The 26,690-nt window shown below is 37.9% G+C and overlaps 1 protein-coding gene and 1 pseudogene across 4 annotated transcripts in view; one reads left to right on the top strand and one right to left on the bottom strand.

The window, feature by feature from the left end:
* Positions 1-26,690, top strand: part of PELI1 (pellino E3 ubiquitin protein ligase 1) — a 72,669-nt gene that overhangs the window by 6,287 nt on the left and 39,692 nt on the right. For 2 of the 4 annotated variants that reach the window (XM_078149542.1, XM_078149544.1), the window contains exon 2: positions 14,252-14,428. The exons of 1 other annotated variant lie outside the window; for it this stretch is intronic. The gene's annotated coding sequence lies outside the window, so the exon portion shown is untranslated. The remainder of the gene's footprint in view (positions 1-14,251; positions 14,429-26,690) is intronic. One more of the 4 variants, XM_078149543.1, reaches the window with a different exon arrangement.
* Positions 22,685-24,962, bottom strand: LOC110207550 (cytosolic purine 5'-nucleotidase-like; annotated as a pseudogene).

Raw genomic sequence — 26,690 nt, 5'->3', positions numbered from 1 at the left:
CACATTACCAAACATCGGCCACCAATTAGTAATTTTATTTTATTTTATTATTTTGTTAATAGCAACTTTATAATAAAATCTAAACAGGATAGAATAAAGAATCCAATTATAATGAGAAATCAGCAAAATCTTTCTAATTTAGGTCAACATTTAATACAGCTTCTACCTTAATCTTTTTCAATAATAGTAAGATTTTGCTTATAGCTGTTAGATGCAATGCTTAGAGTTCAGTTTACATGCTGCTTCAGTCTTACCTATTAGCTGTGGAGCCTTGGGCAAGTCAATTAACCTCCTTCAATGAAGATAATAGTATTTACCTCTAAGGATTGTTGTGAGAATTAAATGAGATAATATATGTAAAATGCTTAGCAAACTTTAAGCACTGTATGAATGCTAGCTGTTATTTAGTTTATGAGCTATAGACTGAATTACTTAATGTCCGTTGAACACTAGCCTGGTTAGCGTGGAACACAGGACTTGTGTTCAATTCCTGGCTTTCCTGTTAAACAATCAAGATTACTTGTATGCTTTATTCATCTATAAAATAAAATAAAGAGTAGTACTTGTTCACAGTACTACAGGATTTTGAAGTCCTGTAGACAGTGATGGTGACAATAGTATATATGGTGGCTCATTTTTAGAAAAGACTTAGTGTCCCATAAGATAGCCGGCTTACAGACAGATCTCTTGTTAATAACTTGGATTTCCTGAACTTATGGACCAGATACTATCTTTATTACATATACTGAGGAAGGGAGTTTGGGGAAAAAAAGTAATAAAGACACTATATACTTTATGTGTATTTAAATATATTGATCATCATAAAGCCCATTTGGATACCCTTAGTTTTTAGCTGATTAAAAGTCTAGCTCGATTGTTTAGAGCTCTCTGGGATTTAATGTCAGATTCCAGGTGATTCTCTATGATCTGTCCTTTAAACTCAATGTATAATTTCATACCCTCTCTTCCTCTAGGTCACTTCTTGTAGCTTTTGTTCTCTTCTGTTGTCACCTTAACCATTACTTCCCACTGTGTTCCAGCTGCCACCTCTTTTGTGTTTAATGGATCTAGAGGCAGAGACTTTCACTTTATGCTACACCTTGATTCAGTAGAATGATAACAGAGATTTAGAGTTCTTCTCTCTTGTTTGGGAGATTTTAAAATCATTAATCTTCAGTTTTAATAGTTGGCTATAACACCAGAATACCTCCCCTTCCTTTTTCTCTTACCTTTCCTTCTTACTTCTTGCTGTTCCTTTTATCTTTTCTTAGTCTTTATGGTTCAGAAAATTTCACAAAAATTGTGCCGTCTATCAGCTGGGTAACTGGCAGACATGTATTTGGAATATATAATCCTTTTTTTTTTTTAATTTAATGATCTGAGAAATAGTCTATATATAGAAGATAGCTGATGATGCTCTAATCTTGCTTTTCTGTGGAACTATACCTAAATAAACTATCTAAGGCAAAAGTACATTTGAATTAGTTACCTGGCTGAATTTCAAAGCTGGCTGTCAGTTTTTGCTCTTTCTGTTTGTCACCTTTCTTGCATAATGTTAGACAGTTGGTATCATCTTAAATGGTAATCTGACCATGGAACAAGCTGCATGTGTATGAACTGTTAAGTATCTGTTTGATGTTTAGGGAGGAGAGGACAAAAATATCTGTATTGTAGTGAAGTTTAACAGATGTTCCTAACCTTACCTACTATGGGAGTGAATTATGAAATGATTAACATTGATTCTTTGCCAGCCAGTGGGTGCTCAGTCTAGTACCTCTTATGCCAATTGATTTCAAACTTCATTGTCTCTCAAAAAGATCACCTTGATTATGTTCATTAACACTGCATTGGGTGAAGAGAAACAATTGGAGGTGCTTTGTTTGTTCTTCAAAACCTAAGTGCTATATTTCTGGCTTTTGGCAGACAATATTTCTAAGTACTTTGTGTTCCTCTGGGTTTATGCCAGATTAAATGTACTGCGTGTACTGGAAACACCAAAAGCAGACTTTAATTTTAGACTACAGCTAACAATATCGATTTTTCTTTGAATTGTTTCTTCCTACTGATCCTTTTAATTTACTATCAAAAGAATACTGGCCTCTGTGTTAACAAAACTAGCTCACCAGAGCTTTGTGTGAGAAAACCTGTTGAATTTGTGGTTTTTGTAATGTAATACCTTAGCTCCAAGTTAGAACTATAGTCTTAGAGGTTGGACTATCACCCTTGTCTGAAACGCTTTTTACTTAACATTATTCTCATTTTCATTAAAAAGAGAGTGAATCAGTTACCAACCTGATGCTTATCTCCTTTATCACCTGACCAAAAGCAGCCTTGATGAATTTTGAGACCAGCTCACCTGATTAACAGACCAGTTCTGTGACCTTAATGATCTCAGAAGTCTTTTGGCTTATAATTAGTTTTATCTGTTTTAGAAATAGTGTATCTGAATTAATTTGTATCTATTTTGGTTTTTTGAGTACTGATTTTAAAGCATTTACCAAGAATTTGTCACTAAAGAATTTATAAAATTATTTGCACGAAAAGCATTTGCTAGGTTTCAGAAGTGAGTAGGCTGTTAGTGATTCAGTTTGCCCCCTCTGATTTCCCACCCACTTCTTAAATTGAAATCACCTCCTTCTTAACATCTAGTAGCCCTGAGTCAGCCTCCACAGCTTGGCGAAACTTCTAAAGAAGGATTGTCAAATGGAAAACCTTACATTGAAGTGAAATTGACAGAAAACAAGCTGAATCATAGATGATTGATCATAGTGATACAGATTAGAGGTTATGGACTCACTAGTATCTTTGAAAATTCTTGCAGGGATTGTTTTACCATAGGGCTTATAAATGCTGAGAAGTTTCCTTTTAGACCACTTTTTATAGTTTCTGTCTTTAAGTGAAGTTTACAGTTCTTTATTGAGTAAGCTTATCAGTTACGATTACATATAGAAAATTCTTCCTCTCTGGCGTACTCAGTTTCTCGTGTATTTGAGCCCAGTTTTGGAAGTCCTGTTCAGGAAAGGAAACATTTATTAGATGCCTACTATGTGCCAGTTACTGTGTTAAGTGCTTTACAAATATCAAGTCATTTGATCCTCACAACAGCCTGAGGAGGTAGGTGTTATTATCTCCATTTTATAGCTGAGGAAAACTGAGGCAGAGGTTAAGTGATTTGCCCAAGTGTCTAAGACAGAATTTGCACTTAGGTCTTCCTGACTCCAAGTCCAGTTATCTGTTCACTATGCCTTAGTAGCTTTGGAATTAGCCTTGGAATTAATCTTTTTTTATCTTGGAATAAGATACTCAGATAACCAAGATTTATATTTCATGTGATAGCATCACTGATAAATAGTAGAGGAAGTTCATATGAACCTTTAATTCATAATTGAATGCAAACCTACAGCAGTGGGGTCATTAATGACTCCATATGATGCTACTTCTGATAGGAGCAAGGTAGTTGAAATATAATAATAAATAATCCTAGATCTAACCCTAGATTAATATTCACTTCCCTGGGGACAGTTTTTTTTTTAGCAAGGCGTGTGATTGGAGGGAATATCAGTATCAATAATGTAACATTATACGGTTTTACAGAGTGCTTTAAATGTTTTCATTTGATCCTCATAATAGCATTTTGAAGTAGGTAGGTACTTCGAAAGTAGTTCTTATTTCAATATGAAGTAGTTATTGTCACTACCTCCCCCCCTTTTTTTTTTTTAACAGATGAGGAAACTCGAAACTCAGAGAGGTATAATGATTTGCCTGTGGTCATTGAATAGGAGGTATCAAGCAGGGTTTGAATCTAGACTCCAGTGTTCTTTCTACGCCATTACCAAAAAAAAAATTCTTATGTGTGAAAGGCTTATAAGCTTGCTTGTTGGAATAGGTTTTGGCCATCCAAAATAATGAATCTGTTACATTAGAAAAACAGTGTGATTATCTGCACAATAATACTTGATTGTAGTAGTCTTTAGGTCTTGGAGTCAGAAAAGACCTAGATTCATATCTTTGCTCATTGGGCTGTGTGATTGTAGGCAAGTCTTTTAACTTTTCTGAGCCTCAGTTTCTTCATCTGTACAATGGAGGCAATCAGCTCTACCTATGGGGCAAGCAGACTAGCTAAAGTAGCAAGGCATCTTGAGAGAGAGAGAGATGGGCAGCATGTACCAAGCAAGTCATACCAGCATCGCCATCTCAGCTACCACCTCTCCTCAGACACTGATGGAAATAACCCAGGCTCCCTAGCCATCATTGAGAGAACCAACCCCTCTGAGAAAGAGTCCTTCCCCTCTTCCTCCACTGACACCAGTGATGATCAGCCAGGAGTGGCAGCATTACTTCAGACCACCAGTCCTGTTTTTGGCCCACCACTGACTCCTCCCCTCCTCCTGTAGCTGTCAGCCTGGGAAGCAGGCCCTCTGGAAATGCAGACTGGCAGGAACTTCTACGGGTACTGCACTTCCTCTTTGTCAGAAGTCATGGCTACTGAAGACTTGGAAAGTAAAGTCTTTACCACCAAAGTCCTTGCATCAATGTCAGAAACAGGATTTTATCAGTGGAAATGACATTACAGAATACGCAGTCATCATCTGTTTTGCTGCTATACGTTAACCAGGGGACCTTTCCATATGACTTGAAGCTGAAATCCCTCATATGTGTTGTCTTCCTTATAACATGAGCTTCTTGACAGCAGAGACTTTGGTTTTTTTTCTGTATTCCCAATACTTAGTATAGTGCTTCATTCTTAATAAGGGCTTTTTTGTTCACTTAATAACTTATGCTACCTATCTCATCAAGTTGCTGTGAAGGAAGTGTGTTGCAAATCTTAAAGTGATGTATAAATATGAAATATTAACTAATAGTAATTGTCCCCGCTGGGTTTCATCCTTTTAAATTTTAGTACAAGCTTTTAAAAGCCTCAAATAATCTAAGACAAAAATCTGAGTTTAGTGAAGCACAAAATAAGAGTTAAAGAAATCTGTTTCTAAAAGTCCCCAGATACTATTCTGTTTCCCATGCTAGCAACTAGCAACTAGTCTGTAGTTAATCAGTATCCATAGTGTACTCAGGATAAGTTTTTCTTGTCTAGGATTCTTTTTCTTTCTGATGGGATAAAGTTAGTGACCAGAGAGGGTGTGTCTCAGATTAGTGCCACCAAACAGGCAGTATGGAGAAAGCAGAAAAAGTTGTAAGACCCATAACATAGTGTGCCTTTCATGTGTAGTGGCCCTGTTTCTTCTTTATTAATCTATACAGTGGCATGGCTATACAGTTTTAATGGAATAAAATCCAAAGGGATATGAGTATTCTCTGTTGATTGTGAAAAATCCTTTTTCATGGCTATTAATTGAAGTATCTTATTTTGAATTTGGTAGAGTAGTAACCACTCACAAATCTAGATAAAATTGTAAAATGCAGCAAAAATGGTGAGTTCCATGACTGCCAAGTCTTTGTGGTAGGTGGTTTTATTTGGGGAGGTTGTGGGGTTTTTTGACAAATTAAATAATGAAGTACACTAGATTCTTTGATATAACATGTTTTCTATAGCAGGGATGACTTCCTTAGATTTCATGGAAGGGGAAGGAAAAGTTATTGGAAGCATAGTATCAGAGTGATCTTCTCTGTAGTATTTTCTAACATAACATATCCTAAGGTATATACTAGACAGAGAGCATTATAATGAAGCTACAGAGTTTATCAGTAACATTTTTCTGGAACATATTTACCATGATTTCCTTTGTTATACTGTTTCACTTTGTTACTTCCTACAAAGGCAAGCGTAGTGCTTTGCATACAGTAATCTCAAATATGCATTTAAAATATTATGTGATAATTATTTCTTGATTATGTATTATAGGCCTTTCATATTTGAGAGATAATCTAGCCACACACAATGCACCCCACCCCACTTTTTGGGTGAGGAAACTGAGGCGTAGAGAAATATAATGACTTTCCTAGTCACAATTGATAATTATGCAATTTTTGAATTACGTCCAGCAAAACAAGGCAGTTCTATAAAAACTTAAAATATATTTCCCAAGGGAAGAGAACATAGTACAAAGCTGTATATTAGCCAGTTATAAATTGAAGAGTCTCATCTCATAATATTCCACAGGAATAAAGCAAACATTTGACTACAGAGAAGAAATAAGATTATTTGTGAAATAAACTTTTAAATGTTGTAGCACTTAAATTTTAGCTGAAGCTGTTAAGAGTGTCACTAGGTATGTAGTAAACAGCAATTCATTTTGCCTGTCTTAAGGCTCAGTTTCTTTCTGTGAAATAGGATTAATAATTCTCTTTTTTCTGTAGTGTTGCAAGAAAAGTAGTATGTGAAAGTGAGATGTTTTATCTATTCAGGCTTCTTATATTTGAATTACAACACACATGGTATTGAAGATAATATAATTTTCAGACATCAGCTCCCAACCGGCATTTATGTAGTACTTTACACACACCATTTGGTCCTCATCTTATTTGATATTCTCAATGACCCTATGAAATAAATAATTACATGAGGGTTTATTATCCCAAGCAACACATTGTAAAGGTGATGATACCAGGGTTCAAAGAGGCTGTAAACACTTGCCCACAGTCACTTAGTTATTAACAAGTATGATTTAGACCTGCCCTTGTATTCTAAGTAAAGTTATAGAAAGAAGAATTGAAAGCTTTTTTTCCCTCAGAACAACAGAAATGGCTTCAAGATCTTAATAGAGGGTAAAAAATTTTATTGATAATTGTATAAGCTCAATTCTCTTGAGTCTTGGATTAAAAGAAAAGCATTTAGTATGAAGTTCACACAGTCCAACTTCCAATACATCGGGTATGTCGATGATCCTGGTTTCTCAAGTGCTAGATCACAGCACTGTAGATTTAGAGCTGGAAAAGACCTGTCATATCATAAATGAGGAAACTGAGGCTTAGAGAGGTTAAATATTTGTCCAAGGCAGCACAGGTAGCAGAGTGGTAGGAATTGAAGTATATGGAATATAAACTTTAATAGATTCTACCAAGCTGGAAAAGCTTCCAGTAATACCCCATCTAGCAACAAACAGATTCTTGAGGACCAGTGTGCCTGTCTAAGTACATAAAGACTGTCACCAGTAAGCTGGGGGCATTTAGTGATGAATTCTTTAACTATAGTAATCTATGAAGCAAAGAAAAAATATAAAATGACCTTAGGTCCTAGGCAGCCCACTTTCATATTTACATGTATAACAGTGGAATAGTAGAAAAGGAACTAATGAGACTTACACCAAACTGTTTGTAAACATTAACTGGGCTTCTGGTACTCTAAATGTGAAATCCTTGTAGAGCGACCAATGAGTAGACATAATCAAAATTGTCACTGTAAAAGTAAACTGAAGACAAAAAGAAGTTGCTAGTTTTGCAGGCTTTTCATGGAGAGGTGAATGAATAAACTAGTAGAAATAGCTTTCTTATTTGTCAAAAGGCAGCAAGAAACATACCTTCATGGTACATTTAGGCATCTTATATTGCAGTGCTTGTGATAAGCACTGCATCTGCAAAAATGACACCCTAATGGTAATTGCAGCTTATGTACTAACATCTGTCATACAGGATGAAAAGGTATGGAGAACTTAATAAAACCTTCCAGATTGCATCAACATTTACTTTAATGTTGGGTGACTTATAGCAAGGTGGGCCATAGGGAAGGAAAGTGAAAATATTTTGGAAAGCCTGGTTCATGAGTCTGAAAGAAGTCAAAGGCTTCCATTAAAGAAAAGTATTCATCATATATAGGTATGCCTCTCCATTTACCCCCTCAACTTTAAGTCTTTAAAGATTATGGTATTCTATGACTCGGAATAATACAGTCTTTTTCATATATATATGTATATGTATATGTATGTATGTGTATATATATGACCAACCAAGTCAAATAATTCTAATTCTGAAGGCATTTAAGGATAAAACTCAAAGAACAATGAACAGATTAAAAAAAAATGAAAAGATATGTTGTATTTTCTATAACTAACTTCTCCATCTATGGTAATAGAACTATTGCATTTGAACTCTAATATTATGGGCAGGCCGTAAGGATTCATTGAGTGCTTACTATGTGCCAGGCAATGTGCCAAGCTCTGGGGATACAAATACAGGCCAAAAAAAGATGATTCCTGTCCTTTAGTCTAAGAGCTTACGATCTAATATCATAAGGAAAGACAACACACAAAGGAGAGCTGGAAGTGGGGTGCAGCTTGTAAGGGATGAAGGTCCTGGGCTCAGCCTCAGTGTCAAAGTCCACAAAATCAGAAGCTCAGCCAGAATAGGAAAGAAAGTTGGATGGCCAGCCATATTCCCTAGTGTGCTGCATGAGGAGGTAGAAATGGCACTGAGGAAAACCTAAGCAAAGACTAGACCAAGTATATACAGAGCCAGCTCAGTTTTGAGGGTATTGATAAGGCAATTCTCATGAAATTTACTTTAGGAGGGGGATACCAAAGACTTGGGGGGGGGAATCTTCAATCTTATTGGGTGAGGAGGGGTGATAACCCCAGAGAAAAACGGGAAATGGTCTCAAGCTCAAGAAAGAACTCATGGAAGAGCTCAAAAAGGAGCTTAAAAATCATATAAGAGAGGTACAAGGAAAAATTGGGAAAAGAGAGTGATGCAAGAGAATTATGAAAAAAGAATCAGTAGCCTGGAAGAAGAAAACAACTACTTAAAAAGTAGAATTGGCCAAATGGAAAAGGAGATACAAAAATCCACTGAAGAAAACAACTCCTTAAAAAGTGAGATTACCCAACGGGGGGGGGGGGGAATGAAAAAAAAAGTGCAATTGGAGGGGCAGCTAAGTGGTGCAGTGAATAGAGCACCAGCCCTGGATTCAGGAAGACCTGATTTCAAATCCGGCCTCAGACACATAACACTTACTAGCTGTGTGACCCTGGGCAAGTCACTTAACCCCAATTGCCTCCCTAAAAAAAAATTTAAAAAAAAAACCTGCTTAAAAAAAAAATGTTATTAGCCAGATGGAAAAGGAAGTACAAAAGCTAGTTGAGGAAAACAACTCGTTAAAAGTTAGAATTGGGAAGCTAAAGACTATGAGACATCAAGAATCAATCAAATAAATTGAAAAGAAGAAAAAAAATAGAAGAAAATGTGAAATACCTCATGGGAAAAACAACAATCTGGAAAATAGATCCAGGAGAGACAATGTCAGAATCATTGGACTACCTGAAAGCCATAACCATCGCCCAGCCTCCCATCTTTCCCTCCATTGTAATAAGTTTTTTGCACCTCTTCATATGAAATAATTTACCCCATTCCACCTCTCCCTTCCTTCTGCACCCAGTATACTCTGGAAGAAGGAGGATCTGGACAGCATCTTTCAAAAAATTATCAAGGAAAAACTGCCCTGATATCCTGGAATTAGAAGGCAAAATGGCTTTGAAAGAATCCACTGATCACCTCAGGAAAGAGATCCTAAAATAAAAACTCCAAGGAACATTACAGTCAAATTACAGAACTATCAGGTCAAGGAAAAAATAGTGCCGGTGGCCAGAAAGAAACAATTCAAATATCAGGGAGCCACAATCAGAATTACACAGAACTTAGCAGCTGTAAAATTAAAGGATCAGAGGTCATGGAACATGGTATTCTGGAAGACAAAGGAGCTAGGACTCACCTACCTGGCAAAATTAAGCATAATACTTCAGGGGGGAAAATGGTCATTCGTTGAAATAGGATTTCAAGCTTTCATAAGGAAAAGGCCAAAATTGAACAAAAAATTTAATCTCTAATATGAAGATCCAGGGGAAGCCTAAACAGGTAAAAAGGGGAAAGAAAACACAAGGGGTTCAGTGGAGCTGAACAGTTTATATTCCTTCATGGGAAGATGATACTAAAAAAAAAAATTGTACCACTAACAAATAGTGCAGCTTAGAAGGAATATACATAGACAGGTTTCGGGTATAAGATGAATTGGAGGGAATGATATAAAAAAAATAAGGGATGAGAAAGAGGAGTATCCTGGGTGCAGAAGGAAGGGAGAGGTAGAATGGGGCAAATTATTTCACGTTAAGAGGTGTGAAAAACCTGTTACAATGGAGAGAAAGATGGGAGGGTGGGAAATGGGCACCACTTGAACCTTACTCTCATCAGTATTGGCTCAAAGAAGGAATAGTATACACAATCAATTGAATATAAAAATCTATCTTACCCAGCAGGAAAGTAGGAGAGGAAGAGATTAAATAAAAGGGGGAGGGGGAACTGACAGAGGAGATGGCAGATCAAGGGTAGACAGAAGCAAAACACTGAGGAAGAAAAGGGTGAAAGGAGAAGACAAATGGGAGGAAAAATAGGATGGAGGGAAATACGAAGTTAGTAATAATAATTGTGAATATGAATGAGATGAACTGTCCCATAAAACAGAAGTAGGTAGCAGAGTGGATCAAAAAACACAATCCTTGGGGGGCAGGTAGGTGACTCAAAGGATAGAGCACCGGTCCTGAAGTTAGGGGGAACCTGAGTTCAAATCCAACCTCAGACCAAACACTTGACACTTACTACCTGTGTGACCCTAGGCAAGTCATTTAACCCCAATTGCCTTTAAAAAAAAAACACCCAGAATCCTACAATATGTTGTTTACAGGAAGCACACTTGAAGCAGAGAGATGGACACAGAGTAAAAGTAAGAGGCTGGAACAGAATCTATTATGCTTCAGCAAAAGTCAAAAAAAGCAGGAGTAGCAATCCTAATGTCAGACAAAACTAAAGCAAAAATAGACCTAATTAAAAGAGATAAGGAAGGAAACTACATCTTGCTAAAAAGATACCCTAGACAATGAAGTAATATCCATACTGCACAAAGAATATATATGCACCAAGTGGTATAGCATCCAGATTCTTAAAGGGGAAGTTAAGTGAATTACAGGTTCATGACCAAACAAGATAGAGAGCATTAAACAACATGAAATAGATGATTTTGATTGTATTAAATGAAAAGGCTTTTGCACTAACAAAACCAATGCAACCAAGATTAGAAGGAAAGCAGAAAACTGGGAAACAATCTTTACAAGTATCTCTGATAAAGGCCTCATTTCTCACATATGTAGAGAACTGAGTCAAATTTATAAGAATACAAGCCATTCCCCAATTAATAAATGGTCAAAGGATATGAACAGGCAGGTGAAGAAATCAAAATTGTCTATAGGCATATAAAAAGTGATCTAAATTGCTTTTGATTAGAGAAATGCAAATTAAAAAAACTCTGAGGTACCACCTCATACCTATCAGATTGACTAATATGACAAAAAAGGAAAATGATAAATGTTGGAGAAGATGGGGGGAAATTGGGACACTAATGCACTGTTGGTGGAATTGTGAGCTTACCCAACCATTTTGGAACCATGCCCAAAGGGCATCCAAACTCTGCATGTCACTACTAGGTCTGTATCCCAAAGAGAGCATAAAAAAGGGAAAAGGACCTACATGTGCAAACATATTTATAGTAGCCGTTTTCATGGTAGCAAAATATTGCAAATTGAGGGGATGTCCATCAGTTGGGGAATGGCTGAACAAGCTGCAGTATATGAACATAATGGAATACTATTGTGCAATAAGAAATGATGAACAGGCAGCTTTCAGAAAAACCTGGAAAGACTTGTACAAACTGATGCAAAGTAAAATGAGCAGAACCAGGAAAACATTGTACACCACTGTAGGCAACATTGTATACCAGTATCAACAACATTGTTTGATGAATCAGCTATGACTGACTCAGCTCTTCTTAGCAATAAAGTGATCCAAGGCAAGTACAAAGGAAAGGAAAATGCTATCCACATCCAAATAAAGAATTGATGGACTCTGAATGGAGATCGAAGCATACTTTTCACTTTATTCTTTTTTGTGGTTTTTTTTCTCTTTTGAGCTGTTTTTTTTTCACAACTGTAACTAATATGGAAATATGTTTTATATGATAACATGTATGACCTATATGAAATTGCCTGCCATTTTTGGAAGAGAAAAGGAAGGGAGAAAAATTTGGAACTAAAAATCTTGTAAAAAAATGCTAAAAATTGTCTTGATGTGAGATTGGGGGAGGGATACTTTTTTTTTTTAATGAAAGAGCTAAACTTAGTGATCTCTAAGGGCGGGCCCTCCCTTCTTTAAATCTGTCAGTGATCCTCTATTGAAACCAACACAACCACCTTTTTTCCCTCCATTTGCAACAGTACTTGAGAATTCTAATGATAAATAAAGATTTTGTTTTCTGAATTTGGGCTTTGTACTTATTTCCCTGTACTTTCAGTACTTCAGCAGTTTCAGTTGCCTCTGCTTATGCTAGTTTCAGCAATTCCAGTTCAAATTGGTTATAAAGAGATACTATTGCACTTAGAAAATTAGAAACAATAAGAAATTAAGGCAATTTTAAATTTCATTGTTGAACATTATAGATATTATCTATAACCATTTTTAGTTATTTACACTTTTTAAAGTTGAAGCATTTTTGGAAATTAGCTTAATATGTTATAGTTACCAAAATGAATGACATAACAGATGTAATGGCACTTTAAAATTCCAAAAGATTGTTTAACTTTGAATTTCCATGCTTCCTTCACATTCAGATGCAGCCTAGCTAGCAGCATGAGAACACAATCTGTTTCGTGAACTTAGGTCAGTTAACAGTGAAGATGAAAGTTTGCACCCATGTTATTTTGATTCTAGTGGATTCAAATTTTATGCCATTTGCACAGTGTTTTATTAAATATTTGCTTTATTGCAGTCACTGTCCATTGGATCAGATTCATGGCTTTGTCAGTTGGGGAACTTCTGCTGACAAAGCCACTTAGCATTATCATGAAGGATGTTCTCAAGATCCAAGTGGAACAGGGAAGCCCTCTTGATGGTGAAGTCCTTTGAGAGCTCCCATTCAGAAATAATGTACCACTTGAAACAGGCCCCATGTATATTGCCTTTTAGTGAGAATATAGGATCATAGATCTAAAGCCAGATGGGACCTCAGATTCAGCCTTTGTGCCTCATTTTACAGATTAGGATACTGAAGCTTGTGGAGGATAAATAACTTGCCCAAGATTACGCAGGTAATCAGATCCAAGTGAGATAGATAAAAGCATTTGTTGAGCACTTTCAATGTGCCAACCACTGTGTACTAAGTGCTAGGGGTATAAAAATAAGGGAACAAGACAGTCCCTTCTAGCTTACATTCACATAGGGGAGGACAAAACATAACAGGGAGCTAAAGGGGGGTGCCTAGCAGGGGATAAGACAGCTGATGTGGAGGTTGTACAGACAGAAAGGGAAGCTGGTGGTGAATTGTGTGGCTGGGGCTTCTTAGGATATGGTGATCCCAGGCAAGGATTCACCAGTCAATGAGCAGGCCTCAGGGCTGTCTTTACTTAAAAGCAATCTGTTAAACAGTTTTTATAAGAAAAATTAAGTGGATGAAAAATGCCAGTTGTTCAGGTGGTGATATCACACCTTCCTTCCCACCACCCCAAAAATAGCCTTAGGTCTTTAAAAAGACTATATCTTGGCATAGTAGAAAGAAATCATACTGGTTTCCTCTTGGTTAATATTTAATACCAGCAGAATCGTAAAAGCCTAGAACCAAAGGGATGGATAAATTTATGTTTGATAGAGTTGTCATTTGTCACCTCATTGGTCATTTCAGCTTTATTTGCCTTTTCAAAAAAAAGGCATAGTTAGTGGTTAAAGAAAGCTTTATGGAAAATAAGTAAATTTTGAAAAAGAAATTTAAATTGTCCTCTAACGTGGAACACATGTTTCTTTTTCTTCAGTTCTTAACACTATATATTACATGTATAATGTTATTTCTGCCATTTGCTGTCTTATAATTGTTTATTTGATGTTTGTTTTAATAGGAAAGGACTCTTGCAACAAAGTGGCAGGCCTTGGCGTTTAAGCCTTTACCAATAGTATATGTTAGCATATAATTACTCACCACAGGCCCCTCATGCAGAAATAGTCTATTAAGAAAAAGGTTTGTTGGTTTTGTGGTATAATCTGGTCTTTACCGCATGTGAGAATGAAACTACACATTATATTATGAAAATAAGACAATTTGATTTATTGCTTGAAGAAGATTCTTAATGTTTTTCACTTTGAAGCAGTAGCAGAGATTTATCAGAATTAGGTAATAATAATACCTGTACATACTGAGATTCTGATTCGAAACTGGCAGATCTAAAAACCTTAATTTTAAAAATTAAAATTGCTTTTTCTGTTCTTTATTGTTCAGTCTTTTTCAGTTGTGCCTGACCCTTTGTTACCCCATTTGGGGTTTTCTTGGCAAAGAGACTGGAATGGTTTGCCGTTTCCTTCTCCAGCTCATTTTGCAGATGAGGAAATTGAGTTAAGTGACTTGCCCAGGTCACACAGCTAGTAAGTATCTGAGGCCAGATTTGAACTCAGGAAGGTAAGTCTTCCTCATTCCAGGCCCACGACTCTATCCTTTGAGCCTCTTAGCTGCCCCATTTTTCTATAGCATTTTAAAATTTATCAAGCCCTCTCCTCAAAATAATTTTAAGGAGTAGATGGTACAGATACAATCTCAATTTTAAAGATAAGAAAACTGAAGTTCAGAGTTGTAAATTGAATTGCCCAGGGTCATGTGTCAGCTGAGATTTGAATCTGAGTCTGACTTTGAGACCAGTGTTCGTTGCTCTACCCTATATTACTTTCCACCAAAAATGGTAGAACTTTTTGGATTAGATTGTAGTACTTTAGATCTTACATTGTTTAGTAACTTTTTTATGGCATGGATAACATAGTAAAATTTCATTATAATACAGGAGTAAGTTAAACCACATGTCAAATTGTGTCCCCCTTGTCCCAAATTACAGTATTATAAAACTAGCCTTGGAAAAGTATAAGAAGATTAATATCAGCATTCTGTGTGTATATATTAGGACTGCCCCATATCAACAACTTTGTGAATTAGACATAAGTATAAATCAAGACTACTTTTAAATTTTTATTTTTAACTGGCAATGGACAGAAAAATGACTTGTCATGCCAGATCATCAGTTGAAAATAAGCTCCTGATATAATTTGGTTTCAAATGTGTCCCCCTTGGATAATTTTTATAAAAGTTCTAAATATAAATGAAGCAAATACTCTTCATAACCATAGATAATAATGAGAATTGAATATATCTATATTTCATTGTGAATGTGCTGAGGAAAATGGATTAGACAAGACTTGTTTTATAGGAAAAATTGCTAAAATTTTAAAGTTTTAATAAATTATATTGCTGAATTCATTGTATTTTGAGAATATTGTATTCATTGAACGTAAGAGGTAGATGAAAATGCCTAAACTTGTATGTCTTTAGGAAAAATTGTTCCAACAGAGCCAATATAAATTAACATCACAGTTTTTTGCTGTCTAAAACTTTCCCTCTGTTTAACATTTTGTACTAAATATCTTGCTTTTTTCTACCTACCCTCACATTAGTAGAGACAAGCGAGAGAATGGCAAAGAGCAATACAGTGAATTTGAGAACTTGGCTTATTGCAAAACAGAATAAACCTTTCTTATAAGAGTTTTACTATGTCTTTCAGAACAGGATTTTTTGCACAGTCATTTAATGTGAACATCCTTATTAATTGTAAGGTCTGTGACCTTGTGCTTGCCAAGAGATTTGATGAAAAGATCAACTTATTAATTAGAATCCTATTTGTAGTTGTTACATATTCAGTCAAGATCCTCTGCTTCAATTTTCTTATAATAAATGAATGTAGTAACTGAGGAGGTTACTAGGAAATGTAATGTATAAAAATTAAATATGCTTATAGAAATTCAAGTACAGTTATTCAGCATTTAATAAATGGCTAGTATTGTATAAAACACTTTGCAAGAGTTCTTATTCTCATGGAGTTTACAGTCCAATAGGGGATGTGACAACAACTGTAATATATCAATATCTGAAAGAGGCACAAAGTGCTCTGTGTAGCTGAATGATGGAGAAAGATCATAATTGCCTCCTGGGTTGATCAGGGAAGTCTTCGTGGAGGTGGCATTTGAAATGAGATTTAGTAGATGTCCAGTGGGGAAAAGAAGGGCAGTAGGAAAGGTGATGAACTCCAGGCATCGGGAACTCATGCTATGAGCAAAGGCATGGAGATGAGAAAAGCATGGGATACTACGCCAGAGATAACAAATAGTCCAGGAATGTTATTTAGGACTATGAATAGCAGGCTAAGGGAGTTGAAGTTTATTTGATAGGCAACAGGAATAATTGGAGACTACAGCAGAGGAGTGACAAGATCAGAACTTTGAAAAAGAAAATCTAATGTAATAGCATATAAAGGAGGAAGCACTGAAATGGTGGGTGAGAGAGAGTGGTTGTGCGTGGGGGGGGGGATGGATGGATGGATGTGGTGGTTGTCCTTCGTTCTCAAAGAGGACCAAATGACATCACTACGATACAGTCAAGTTACAGTGTGTCTGACTGTGGCTGATCAGACAAGTGAGAGCTTGGAATAATACCACAGGTCAAGCACAAATAGTCCATGTGAACATTTAGGGTGGGTTTACTAAATTTGCACATCTCATATTTTTTTGGTGAGGCAGTTGCAGTTAAGTGACTTGCCCAGAATCACACAGCTAGTAGGTGTTGTAAGTCTGAGATCCTATTAGAACTCAGGTCCTCCAGACTCTCCAGGGCTGGTGTACTGCACCACCTAACTGTCCCTCATCTCACATTTCTTTTGAGCAACTTTAATTCTGCAATGCTCATGGAGTACAGCACCTTCTCTGAGGGCATGCCATGCTGGATGGTCCTGTGCCAGTGTCTCCCATGCCACACAATCAGTTCCATAGTTCTTGAGAGTGTCCTTGTATTGCTTTTTCTAACCACCATGTGAGTGCTTGCCCTGTGTGGGTTCTCTATAAAATAGTCTTTTTGGCAAGTATACATTTGGCATTTGAATAACATGACCAGTCCATCAAAGTTGTGCTCTCTTCAGTAGAGTTTGAATGCTTGGCAGTTTAGTTCAAGAAAGGACTTCAGTGCCTGGTATCTTATCCTACCAGGGGATCTTCAGAATCTTCCTGAGACAATTCAAATGGAAGCAGTTCTGTTTTGTGGCGTGGTACTGGTATGCTGTCCAGGTTTCACAGGCATAGAACAATGAGGTCAGCATTTTGGGGGAGGGGTACGTGTGCATTGGACGACTGGTTAAGAAGTTTTTACAGTAGTCCCTGTTAGGAGACAATAAATGCCTGAATTAGACTAGTGGCAGTGGGAATAGAGATCATGAGACAGATTTGAAAGAGATTGCTGAGGTGTGGATTTAGCCAATGATCAGATTGTGAGAAGTGAAGGAAAGAGAAGAGCCAAAGGTAACTGAGGTCTTAAACGTGAGGCCACTGACAGAAATAGGGAAGTCAGAAGAAGGAAGGGGTTGGGAGTGGAAAGGAGATGAGTTTGATTTTAGAAAGTCTGGTGAAGCCTCTAGAACCTTTCTCAGAATGTTTTCAAATACATAAAATAAAATTCATAGAATTACAAAGGAAATCAATTATACTGAAATACAGTTATCAAAATATTTTTTAAAAACTAAGTTCATGACCCCCCAGGTTAGCAATTTCTGGCATAGTTGAAGCTTGGCTGTGAAGGCCAGGCTGAGAACAGCCTTGGGGAGTCATTAACTTTTAAGGGGTCAAGGAGACTGAAAAGGAGCTTTTAGAAAGGTTGGGAGAGAATCAGAAGGAGGAGCCAAGAAAGAAGAGAATATCCAGGAGGTAGGAGAGGTGGTCAGTAATGATGTACTAACAATAAAGGATGATGACAGTTTGATGATCAGGAAGTCTCACTGATAACTTTATGAGAGCAGTTTTAGAGTGATAGAGTGGGTTCAAGGAAACAAGCATTTATTGAGCATCTATTAGGTGCCAAACTTTCAGTTGAGTCTCATAACAACCCTGGGAGATAGGTGCTGTGATACAGCTGAGGAAACTGAGGCAAACCGAAGAGGTCACATAAAGTATCTGAGGTGGGATTTGAACTCGGGACTGCTTCTCCACCAGCTGCCATTATAAGTGATTCAGAAGAGAGTAATAGTAAAGAAATGTATTAATTATTTACATCAAGTATCTATAGTTTATTTTTTATAAAGTTTGGTAGAGAAAGAGATGATACAATGGCTAGAACAAAAGGTTCTGTTTTGGGAATTGGGGAATGCTGAGTATATTTATAGGCAAATGGGAAAGAGCCAGGAGAGGGGAGAGATGAAGTTGACAATAATAACTGATGTGTATATAGCACTTAAAAGTTTGCAGTGTGTTTTACAATATGTGTGTGTATAGAATATCAGAGAAAGGATGATTACTGTAGACATCTTAAACTCAATATGTCTAAAACAGAACTCATTATCTTTCCCTCTAAAGCCTCTTCTCCTCCTAACTACCTTAGGAGGTATCCTTTGTTATTAGAGGGCATCTCTGTCCTCCCAGTCCCTCAGGCTCGAAACCTAGGAATCGTCCTGGCCTACTCGGTATCTTTCACCTCTCCTTATCCAAGCTGTAGTCGAAGCCTGTTGATTTCATATTTGCAACCTCTCTCAGTATGCCCCCTTCTCTCCTCTGACACTGCTACCACTCTAGTTGAGACCCTGATCGCTTCATGCTGGACTCATTCCCTTAGCCTGATGGTGGGTATACCTGTCTCAGGTCTTTCCCCATTTCAGTCTATTCTCCATTCAGCCTCTAAATGATTTTCCTAAAGCTCAGGCCTGATCATGTCCCCCAGCAAATATTCACTAAATTATAGTGCCTTCTTAAGGCCTCCAGGATCAAGTACAAAATACTCAAAGTTTGATATTCAAAGTCCTTTAGAACCCAGCCCCCTTTTACCTTTCCAGTTTTTTTTATACCTCATCCCTCCCACCATGTACTTTCTGATCCAGTAACACTGGCCTTCCGGTTGTTTCTCTTTTGGTTCAGGCATTTTTGAAACACTCTCTTCTACTCAAACTAATGACTTCTTTGGCTTCCTTTAAGTCTGTCTCTCTCTCTCTCTGTCTCTGTCTCTCTCTGTCTCTCTCTCTGTCTCTGTCTCTCTCTGTCTCTCTCTGTCTCTCTCTCTCTCTCTCTCTCTCTCTCTCTCTCTCTCTCTCTCTCTCTCTCTCTCTCTCTCTCTCTTTCTTTAGTGAGGCAATTGGGGTTAAGTGACCTGCCCAGAGTCACACAGCTAGTGCAAGCTATATGTCTGAGGTCAGATTTGAACTCGAGTCCTCCTGACTCCAGGGCCGCCACCTACCTGCCTTTCTCTTATTTCTTTTTTATCTCCCCCGTTGATTGTAAGTTTCTTGAGGGCAGGGACTGTCTTGCCTCCTTTTGTATCCCCAGTGCTTGGCACAGTTGCTGGCACATAGTTGATGTTTAATAGATATGGATAGGTGGATGGATGGCTAAAGGCCCTGGAAGCAAATGGAGATGGTAGAGTTTAGAGGGGTTAGGTTGGGTTGAGCCTGACTCGGGTCAGCTCCATGGTAGTTTATCTTCAGTGTTGGAACAGAATGAGACACCCAAGTCACTCATCAATTAACCATAGGAGATTTACTTAGTCATAGAAGGATATACAACAAGAATATACACTGAGAATACCTCAAGTTGATTCAGCTGAGCTTCCTTGCCTAAGTAGCTCCTAGTTGTTATTTTGTACTTTGGAGACCAGGAAGTGATGTCAACAGTCCGAGCCTTTAGTCCTCATAGCCAGTCAAGTCTTAAGGATGGTTTTAGTACCTTTTAAGGGAAGTCTAGCTTAATTTGCATAAGAGTTTGGTGGAGGCATAGGGACACCCCTTATTGAGACAGGAGAGAGTAAGATTAATTAGACGATGGTGCAAAGTTCTGAGAAGTTGAAGAAGTTCATATGGAATCATCTAGGGAGAGACCAGATCATCTGCCAGGAAAGAGTAGAGCAACTTGAGGACTTGGAGATTTTGCTAAGTCGCATTCATCACTCAGAAATTTTATAGTAATGATTTTTGGTGTTGATATTTCTGTGTATAGTTTGTATTTTTTTAAAGACCAGTAAATTTGGCATGTTAGTTTCACAACTGTACTGTTTGTGACTCCTGAACTTCTTTTCTCTTGTGTGCATTTTAAAAAATGCTACTGTGACCCGCTTTTCTCTACCCCTTCTGAAATCCCTCTACGTTTATTTTTTAAAAAATCTTCCCTTGTAAATGATGATGATGGTGATGATGATGATGATAGCATCTAGTGTTTATGTATCACTTTAAGGTTTACAAAAAGCTTTATAATTATCTGCAGTTCTGGGAGGTAGGTGCTATTATTAGCCCCATTGCAGATGAAGCAGCTAGGGAGAATAGGTTAAATGATTTGCCCTAAGGTAACATAGCTAGCAGTAAGTGTCTCTGACTAGATTCAAATTTAAGTCTTCTTGACTCCAGGTTCCTTACTGTATCCACTGCACCCACTTGCATCTGCTTCAAGTAAGACAAATCAATAATTTGGCTATGCCTGAAAATGTGCCTGATCTTCAAGTCCTCTATCTCTGTCAGTTGGTGGATAGCATGCATCATTATCAGTCCTCTGGAGAAGTGTTTGGCCATTGCGCTGATCTCAGTTCTTAGGTCTTTCAAAATTGTTTTTCTTGGGGGCAGCTAGGTGGCGCAGTGAGATAGAGCACCAGCCCTGAGGACCTGAGTTCAAATCCAGCCTCAGACACATAATACTTGCTAGCTGTGTGACCCTGAGCAAGTCACTTAACCCCATTGCCTAGCCAAAAAAAACCCAAAACAACAAAATTGTTTTTCTTGCTGCAAAAAATTTTCCCTTCCCAGTTAACTATTTCTTTTCTAATTTTAACTGTACCAATTTTGTTTGTGCAGAAGCCTTTCAGTGTTAAATAATCAGAATTGCCCATTTGATGTTCTCTGTCCCCTTCATTTGTCATGAGCTCTTTCCCTGTAAGTATTTGTGAATGGTATCTCCTAGTGCAGGCCTGCACAACATTTGGCCTGTGTGTGCTACTCGCAGCCCGCCAAAGGATTTCAGTTGGCCTGAGAAAGAAATAGAAAATGTGAAAGAGGCCTGCGCAACATACAGCCCATGGGCCATATTTTGGGCAGCCTGTCCTAGTGCATACCAAGAGAGCAGTGAGCAGACCTCTTCCTTCATCACACTACCTGAGAAGCACCAAAATGAAATAGGGTGGAAAATTAAGTAAAAAATGAAAAGATAACTTGACCATAAAAAGCTACTTTGGTGACAGGGAAGACCAAGACAAAGAAGTCAAAACAGCTACAAACGAAGCCTCCAAGAGAAAAAAAAAAACCCTGAATTGGACCCACGCCCAACAAGAATCCTGGAAAAGCCTAAAAATAATTTTTCAAAATCAAATAAGAGTGGTAGAAGAAAAATAAGGAAAGAAGTGAAAGTAGAGGAAGAAAATTATGAAAAGACAATTAATAGCTTGGTAAAAGAGACACAAAAAATACTAAAGAAAGTAACATCTTAAAAAGCAGAATTGGTTTAATGAAAAAAGAGATGCAAATATTCACTGAAAACAACTCCTTAAAAAGCTGAATTGGCCAAACAGGAAAAGAGCTACAAAAGTTCACTGAAGAAACTAAGTCCTTAAAAATTAGAATTGGGCAAGTAGAAGCTAATGACTCCATGAGACAATAAACAATAAAATAATGACTCCAAGAAACAATAAAACAAAGTCAGAAGAATGGGGGGAAAAACAGAAGAAAACATGAACTGTCTCATAGGAAACACAACTGACCTGGAAGATAAATCAAGGAGAGATTTTTCCTTGTAATTAGAAGCATTATACTTTATTGAATTCTAGAAATACTAACTCCATTGTCCTTCCCTGCTGACCACTGACAATAAGATGGGAAAAAAAATTGAAACAAAAAGTAGATTCTCATCAGTGACAAGGCCCACTCTATCCATGTGGGCCAGTGAGCTACTTTTGGTGGGGGGGGGCGGGCGGAGTGTTGGACCCTTACAATGCAGTGAGTGGTTATTTGCACTTGTTCTATAAATCAGTAATAGGTTTTATTCTGGAGTACTGGGATGTGTCTACACTAATTGTGCCCTGGGCTTCAGAAAGCAATGGCTGACAAACCATACTTCCCAGCCTGCACCACTGCTCAGGCAGAGGAGTCAGGGGCTGGGCTACATCTAACCAATAATGTCACTGATTTCACATATTGGGATGGGAAAGGAATCCTTCTTGCCCATTTCCAGGGGTAATTGCTTTGTCCAAGTCTTTGGGCTGGACTCAGGGTTTTCAGACTGAATTTGTAGGACATCTTTGGAAAAATAGTAGGCTTCTGTGCTGTCAGGGTATGAAATGTGAACATGCCAGCAGCCTGCACTATAGGAAGCAGAACAGGACACATGCAGCCCAAGTCAGGTAGTGAAAATTAGGAACCTCTACCAAACCAAGCCTAAAACATAGACAAGATGCATTTCTAGGTTATTGACTCAGAGCCATTAAGGACATTGAAAAGCTTAGGAAGGAAAACTTGTGCTTCTAAGAGGACTAAATTTGGTATAGGAAAAAAATACATTTCCCCACTAATATGCAATACTGTGTAATGCACTGAAAAATATGAATCTGGAGTAATAGCGCAATGTGTTAACATATAACATCTTCAGACTGTCTGCCCCTTTAATCCCCCACTGCTTTTTAGTTATTTAGAGAGAAACCAGTGTAATACATCACTAATAGAAAGGACAAGGAAGCAGTGTCATAACCAGTAACAGGAGGGAGCCACCACCATGTAGTTGGTTCTGAATTAACTCTCAGTTCTTTCAAACAGACTCCATTGGAATTTTGAACCATCTGCAAAGAGTGTAGATACATAAAACTAAAACAAGGCTCACTGTGATAAGACTTTTTTTTTTTAAGTCTTCAGAAACTTCCTAGATGTACCTTTAGTGGAGTTCCCTCCACCAAGAACTCAAACAGGGAACCATCTCTCCTCCTGCTGAGTCCTGATAGAGCTTGTTTACTGGATATTTCATAGTTTTCTTGATTCCTTTTTTTCTAACTCCTCCTCCTTTTCATCCTCAACCTTATCGTGGCAGTGTGTAATTTACTAAGGGGCCAACAGGAAAAGGTTGGGAGGTTTGATCTCACTGATAGAGCATGTCAGTGGGTCCTATTTATAGTCTATCTTTACAATCCACAGATGTACAGTTCTGGGTAGCAAGGGAGGATTCCATCTCATTGATGTCCACGTGGATGTGCTCCACTGTTGATTCAATGAGGTGTCATGACATGAGCAGCTCTGAAGAGGTAAATGAATAGATAATACAGGAGTTTGATAAAGAGGCAGCGTAGAGGTCTGCATCATGCATCACTTGACTAGCCTTGAGCCACTGCAGAAAAGATTTCCCATCATCCTTTAGCACATGTCCATGTCATGAGTTACTTTCTTGATTTGTTTCAGAATGGAGCTGATGTCTGGGTGCTCATTACTGCTGCTGTCCAAGTGCTTATAAAGTTCTATCAAAAAATATATCCAAATTCTGCAGCTCCTCAAAAAGTGAGCTTTTCTAGATGTGCAGCTCCTGTGCCAATTCGGGAATCACAATAAAAAGGCTGCCACCCTTGTTGTTTCTCTGATTTCAAAATATCCCCCAAAATGTGGTCTCCAGTATAAAGAATATCTATGCCCATGGACCCGAAGGGGTCACAGATTATATCAGATGAACCTCCTGAATAGACATTTCCATGCTAGAGGGAGCTTGTGTAGGTACCAGTCTTTAGTTTTCCACTTTTAGTGTCTACTTGCTTCAGGACTGTGGCTTCTCCAAAGAACAGTGGTTTTTGTGCATCCACAAAGATTAAATCAAAACAGAACCACCTTGGTCGATGTGAGCTTTCTGGCTTAGGGCCATGCAGGAAATCAAACAGTTAAGTCATAATTTTATCAGTATATTTATAGTCACTGTTGGTAGTGAGAAATACTTTTCCAGGGCAGCTAGGTGGCACAGTGGATAGAGCACCAGCCCTGGAGTCAGGAGGACCTAAGTTCAAATCCAGCCTCCAACACATAACACTCACTAGTTGTGTGACTCCGGGCAGGTCACTTAATCCCAATTGCCCTCACCAAAAAAAAGAGAGAAATACTTTTCCTACTTAACTTCATTTGGCTTAGAAACAAAGGTAGCTTTCAACCATCTTTTCTTGAGAGACCCCTTATGATGAGAGCAATCAATGACGTCTTTCACATCCTGAAACGTATTTCAGAAGCATATAAAGAGATCTCCATCTTTGAATTCTGTCTCACAGCTGGCACATGTAGCACAATTAGTTTAAAAAAATAATCTAAGGGGCAAGTAGGTGGTGCAGTGGATAGAGCACCAGCCCTGAAGTCAGGAGGACCTGAGTTCAAATCCAGAATCAGACCAAACACTTGACACTTACTAGCTGTGAGACCCTGGGCAAGTCACTTAACCCCAACTGCCAAAAAAAAAAAAGTGATAATAATCTGTTAGGCAGGCCAACAGGTAGGTCTCTGGGAGGTTAATGTAAAATCACTCATCTCACTGGATAAGTTTATTTGGGTACTGTTCCTGAGTTTCAGGTCCCTTTATGAAGTTAAATCCATGTGCACATACTAGGAGGTTTCCATAAGCACCAGCTTTCAGCAAGTTCCCATATAATGTGTCAAAGAATAGGTCCTGCGGTAGGGAATGCAGAATCATAGACAAAACTGAGCAGCTCCTGGGAGTACCCAATGGAAACTAATCTTTCGGTAGTCATGTCAAAACCAAGAGAATGTACACCAGGGATTTATACACAGCAAGTGTGTAATCCATATCAAAGCCAAAATACTTTATCTTTTCCATGTCTAAACTCTGGTTCACGAACATCTGGTTATGGATTGGTCTCTGATACTTTTTTCAGTGCATTCCTGTCCATGTTAGCTTGCATCTCTGCTCTGTTCTGTACCTGATCACTCTAGGAGATTGTAATTTTTTTTTTTAACATATGCAACCTTCTGCAGAAAACCCAACACAACTGCAACAGTGCTGCCCCTCCAGGCCACCCCCACCCCTCTTTCTGCTTCCTGCTCATTCTCTGGACCCCTCCCCACCCACCATGGACACCATGTTCCTCGACTCGAGGCTGGGCTAAGGAGCAGCACAAGAGGTTCAATGCCTGGGCTCTGGCATAGAATTCTTCTAAGGAACGATAATTTGAGAATTATTGTATTACCTGAAAGCCATGATCAAGGAGAAAGAGCCTGGACATCACATTTCAAGAAATTATCAAGGAAAACTGCCCTGATTTCCTAAAACCAGAGGGTAAAAGAGAACCAATAACCTCTCAAAGAGATTTCAAAATGAAGACTTCCAGGAATATAACGTTATAGCCAAATTCCAGAGCCCCCAGGGCAAAGAGAAAATGCTTCAAGAAACATGAAAAACAGTTTGAATATTATGGAGCCATAGTCAGGATTACACAAGATTTAGCAGCTACCACATTAAAGGAGCAGAGGGCTTGAAATATGATATTCCAGAAGGCAAAAGAGCTGAGATTACAACCAAAAATAACCTACCCAGCAACTAAATGTAGTCCTTCAAATGAAAAAATGAATATTTAATGAAATAGAGGACTTCAATGCATTCCTAATGGAAATACCAGAGCTAAATAGAAAATCTGACTTTCAAATACAAGAGAAGCATAAAAAGGTAAACATGAAAGAGAAATGATAAGGGATTCATGAAATTAAGCTATTTACCTTTCTATTTGGGAAGATGATACATGTGTCTTTTAAGAACCTTATCATTATTAAGGCTGTTAGATGAATTCTGCATAGAGAGCATGGGAGTGAGTTGATTGTTTTGGGATGATATTTTTAAAAATAGATAGGTGAAAAGGAGGGATGCCTTAGGAGAAGGGGGGAAGGAATGGAGAGGAAGAATAGGGACAAATTGTCTTACATAAAAGAGGCATGCAAGGAAGAGCTTTTACTGTGGAAGGGGAAATTGTGGGTGGGGCAGGCAATGCTTGAACCTCACTCACATTTAAATTGATTCAAAGAGGGGAAGTCTTATCAGCATACTCAATTGGTAATAAAAATCTCTTACTCAATAAGGAAGTAAAAGGGGAAAGTGATAAGAGAAGCTGGGGAGGGACAGAAGCAAAACTGACTTTGGGGGAAGGACAGGATGAAAAGATTTTAAAACATTCACAGAATAAATCCCCTTAATCAAAAGGATTTGTTTTATAAAACTTGGACTCAGTCAAAAGACCAAAAGGAAAGGACTTAAGCCACATATGTGGCCATATGGCTGCAGGTTCCCCACCCCGATATAGATAAATGCAGTTAGTAGTCATTCCTGTGAATGGAATGAACATGGAACAGAAGCTGGTTGTAGAATGGATTAGAAAGCAGAACCCAACATGTTGTTTACAAGAAACATGCTTGAAACAGAGAGACATGGAATTAAAATAAGAGGCTAGAGCAAAATCTTTTATGTTTCAAGAGAAATAAAAAAGGCAAGTGTACCAAACATGATTTCAGACAAAGCAGAAGTAAAAAAAAAAAAAGACAAGAAAAAGGGATAGGCAGGGAAACTACATCTTGCTAAAAGAAACTATAGACAGTGAAGTAGTATCAGCACTAAAGATATGTGCACCAAATGGTATAGCATATAAATTTTTAAAGGAA

Source organism: Phascolarctos cinereus, unplaced genomic scaffold, assembly GCF_003287225.1.
Source record: "Phascolarctos cinereus isolate Bilbo 61053 unplaced genomic scaffold, phaCin_HiC Scaffold_2;HRSCAF=192, whole genome shotgun sequence".
NCBI lineage: Eukaryota > Metazoa > Chordata > Mammalia > Diprotodontia > Phascolarctidae > Phascolarctos > Phascolarctos cinereus.
The sequence above is the reverse complement of the archived record's forward strand: the minus strand, read 5'-3'. Positions and strand labels throughout refer to the sequence as shown.